The sequence below is a fragment of the Dipodomys spectabilis genome, unplaced genomic scaffold (assembly GCF_019054845.1).
Source record: "Dipodomys spectabilis isolate Male_0828 unplaced genomic scaffold, ASM1905484v1 ptg000505l, whole genome shotgun sequence".
Lineage (NCBI taxonomy): Eukaryota > Metazoa > Chordata > Mammalia > Rodentia > Heteromyidae > Dipodomys > Dipodomys spectabilis.
The window spans coordinates 2,472,464-2,476,902 of record NW_024871182.1 but is presented as its reverse complement, the minus strand read 5'-3'; positions in this window follow the sequence as shown (position 1 = coordinate 2,476,902).

The window sequence follows — 4,439 nt, the reverse complement described above, 5'->3', positions numbered from 1 at the left end:
ATGTCTTTGGATCTATATGGGATTTGAGGGAAAGTAGTGTTACTTGGATAAATTTGGGTGATCCATTGTTTGGAGAATTGATATTTAGAATTGTAATATCCTCCTGAAGGAGAAATCCTTTAATTAGTATGTAGCGACCTTCTTTATCTCTTCTCACGAATTTTAATTTGAAGTCTATTTGATCTGATATTAGGTTTGCAACTCCCGCCTGTTTATGGGGTCCGTTTGCTTGGTAGATTTTGTTCCAGCCTTTAACATTGGAAATGGGTTTGTTTTTACGGGCAAGATGTGACTCCTGCAGGCAGCAGATAGAAGGGTCTTGTTTTTTAATCCAACTAGACAGTCTATGTCGCTTAATTGGAGAATTCAGTCCGTTAATGTTAAGAGATAGGACTGAGAGGTATTTGGGAGTTCCTGCCATGTTATCCACCTTCTTGGGGGCTGCGAAAACTGGGTTCTTCCTATGGTTCTTGGATTCTCAGTTTGGGTGCAGTTTCTTGGCCTTCGTTGCGGTCTTGTTGGTTTTCTATGTGTAGGACATCTTTAAGAATCTTTTGTAGGGCTGGTTTGGTGGAGATGTATTGTTTCAATTTTTCTTTGCTATGGAAGGTTTTTATTTGGCCCTCAGTTATGAAGGAGAGTTTAGCTGGGTACAGTATTCTTGGTTGATAGTTGTTTGTTTTTAGGGCATGGCATACATCATTCAAGGCTCTTCTTGCTTTGATTGTCTCTGCTGAGAAATCTGAGGTGATTCTAATTGGTTTCCCTTTATAGGTGATTACCCTTTTCTCCTTAACAGCTTTAAGGATCTTTTCCTTGGTCTGACTTGATCCTGTGTGGATTATAATGTGACAGTGGGATGTCCTATTCTGGTCTGGTCTGTTTGGGGTTCTAAAAGCTTCTTGTATCTGAATAGGCCTATATTTTTGTATGTTTGGGAAGTTCTCTGCTAGGATCCTGCTAAACAAATTTCCTAGACCATTAACTTCTGTTTCTAGGTGCTCCTCTACACCCATTATCCTTAGATTAGGCCTTTTGATGGTGTCTTCCAGGTGTTGGATAGATCTATCATATTTCTTGGACATATCTTGGATGGTTGTATGTTCTTTCTCTATAATATGTAGGCTGTCTTCAATCCCTGAGATTCGATCATCTGCATGGTCCCTTTCTTCTTTTTTTCTGTCTCTCTACTTTCATTCTATCCAACCTATTTCCTGCTTTGAGATTAGGACTTATTTACCTCTCCCTGTGCCTTCCCACATCAATCTATTCCTATTTTTTAGCAACATCTCTCCCTAACCCTAATAATTTCTGGTTTTCCAAATTCTTCTTTGTGGTTCGTTGTCAATTAACATAGAGTTGTTTGATGTTGAATAGATGTATCTGTTGAACTAGATTGAATCTGTAGTCCATTGACTGTGTCAGTTCAGACTTTGTTTGATGCGTGCCTTAAGATAGTGTTCTAGCACAAAACTGGTGCTATTTTCATCTCAAATGGGCAGAGTAAGCTGGAAAAACACAAGAAAAATGGCAAATCCGGGTATCTCAATTCCCAATCTTGAAAATCAGCGGACAGAACAGATAATGAAAAATCCAGAGGAGAGTTCCCAAATAGCTCTAAAAACACTGCTGGCAAACATGATAAATGAAAAGATTGAAAGCATACAAAGGACTCTCTGTATGAGTGTGATAGGGAGAGAGAGGAGGCAATCCAAAAGTTTATGCAGGAATATCTTAAGCATGAGAAAGCTACTCAAAAACTGATACAGGATTTGCTTGAGCAGCTTGAGAACACTCAAAGAGAAAGGTAGGAATGAAGTGAGCAGGCTGAGAACACTCAAAAAGAACTATAGGAATCCCATGAACAAGAGAAAGCTAATCAAAGAGTAATACAGGAATTGAGAGAGCAGAAAGAGAATACTAAAAGATCACTAAAGGCATTCATGGAATCCATTAACAAAGAGCTGAAGGAAGAAAGGGAGACCACAAAGGGAATGCTGAATGGAACCCAACAGAAGGAATGGGAGTCCAAGGAATCCATAACCAATCAACTAAGTGATTTGAGAATAAGCAGAGAACACCAAATTAAGGAAGTAAAGAACTTCATACGAGATCTAAAACAAAGCTTCAACAAAGAATTTGAAGCCATCAAAGCTGACCAATTATAAGGAAAATATATAAAAAACAAAGTAGAAAGTGTTGACAGTAGGGTAGACCATGCAGTAGATAGAATCTCAGGGATTGAAGACAGTCTAGATATTATAGAGAAAGAACATAGAACTATCCAAGACAAGTTCAAGCAGTATGATAGATCTATCCAACACTTGGAAGACACCATCAGAAGGCCTAATCAAAGGATAATGAGTGTAGAGGAGCACCTAGAAACAGAAGTTAATGGTCTAGGAAATTTGTTTAACAGAATCCTAGCACACAACTTCCCAAACATGCAAAAAGATAGGCCTATTCAGATACAAGAGCCTTTTAGAACCCCTAATAGACCAGACCAGAATAGGACATCCCACCATCAAATTATAATCCACACAGGATCAACTCAGACCAAGGAAAAGATCCTTAAAGCTGTCAAGGAGAAAAGATTAATCACCTATAAAGGGAAACCAATTAGAATCACTTCAGATTTCTCAGCAGAGACAATCAAAGCAAGAAGAGCCTGGAATGATGTATGCTATGCCCTAAGAACAAACAACTATCAACCAAGAATAGTGTACCCAGCTAAACTCTCCATAACTGAAGGCCACATAAAAACCTTCCATAGCAAACAAAAATTGAAACAATACATCTCCACCAAACCAGCCCTAAAAAAGTTTCTTAAAGATGTCCTACACATAGAAAACCAACAAGACCGCAACAAAGGCCAAGAAACTGCACCCAAACTGAGAATCCAAGAACCATAGGAAGAACCCAGTTTTCGCAGCCCCCAAGAAAGTGGATAACATGGCAGGAACTCCCAAATGCCTCTCAGTCCTATCTCTGAACGTTAACGGACTGAACTCTCCAATTAAGCGACATAGACTGTCTAGTTGGATTAAAAAACAAGACCCTTCTCTCTTCTGCCATCAGGAGTCACATCTTGCCCAGAAAAACAAGCACATTTCCAATGTTAAAGGCTGGAACAAAATCTACCAAGCAAATGGCCCCCATAAACAAGCGGGAGTTGCAATCCTAATATCAGATAAAATAGACTTCAAATTAAAATTCGTGAGAAGAGATAAAGAAGGTCGCTACAAACTAATTAAGGGATCACTCCTTCAGGAGGATATTACAATTCTAAATGTCTATTCGCCAACAAATGGAGCACCCAAATTTATCCAAGTAACACTACTTTCCTTCAAATCCCACAATAGATCCAAAGACCTTAATTGTTGGGGATTTTAACACACCACTCTCCCCACTAGATAGATCAACTTGGCAAAAACTCAACAGAGAAACAGCAGAACTAAACAGCTGCAAAGTTCAAGTAGATTTAACAGACATCTACCGAACATTTCACCCAGCAGCAATAGAATACATGTTTTTCTCAGCAGCACATGGAACATTTTCTAAAATAGACCACATTTTAGGCCACAAAGCAAACTTTTCTGAATTCAGCATCATTGAAGTTATACCTTGAATTCTCTCTGAGCACAAGGGAACAAAACTAGAACTCAACAACAAAAGCCACCAAAGAAATTCCGATAACACATGGAGGCTGAACAACAGACTGCTGAACCTCGAGTGGGTCATGGAAGAGATTAGAAATTAAATTCAAATGTTCATGATATTCAACAAAAATGAACACAGGAATTACCAGCTTCTCTGGGACACAGCAAAGGCAGTACTCAGAGGCAAGTTTATCGCTCTGAGTTCCTAGATCAACAAATTGGAGAGATCTGAGACCAACAATTTAATGACACATCTAAACCTCCTTGAAAAAGAGCAGCAGGATAAACTGCAATCCAGTAGATGGAAAGAAATAATTAAAATTAAATCAGAATTAAATGAATTAGAATCTAAATAAAACTATAGAAAGAATCGACAAAACAAAGAGTTGGTTCTTCGAAAAAATTAACAAAATTGACAGACCCTTAGTGAATCTTATCTGAAAAAGAAGAGACCACACCCAAATAAATAAACTCAGAGGAAACAACCAAGATTCAGAACATTATAAGGGAATACTTCTCAAAACTTTATGCTAATAAGTTTGAGAACTTGACACAAATGGATGTTTTCCTAGCAAATATTGACATGCCAAAACTAAACCAAGATGAGTTAAACCATCTTAACAGGCCCATATCAAGCATTGAAATAGAAACAGCAATAAGAGACCTCCCAGCTAAGAAAAGTCCATGACCAGATGGTTTTACAGCGGAATTTTACAAGGTCTTCAAAGCAGAGCTCACACCAAAACTCCTCCAACTCTTCAATAAATTGAAAGAGAAAGT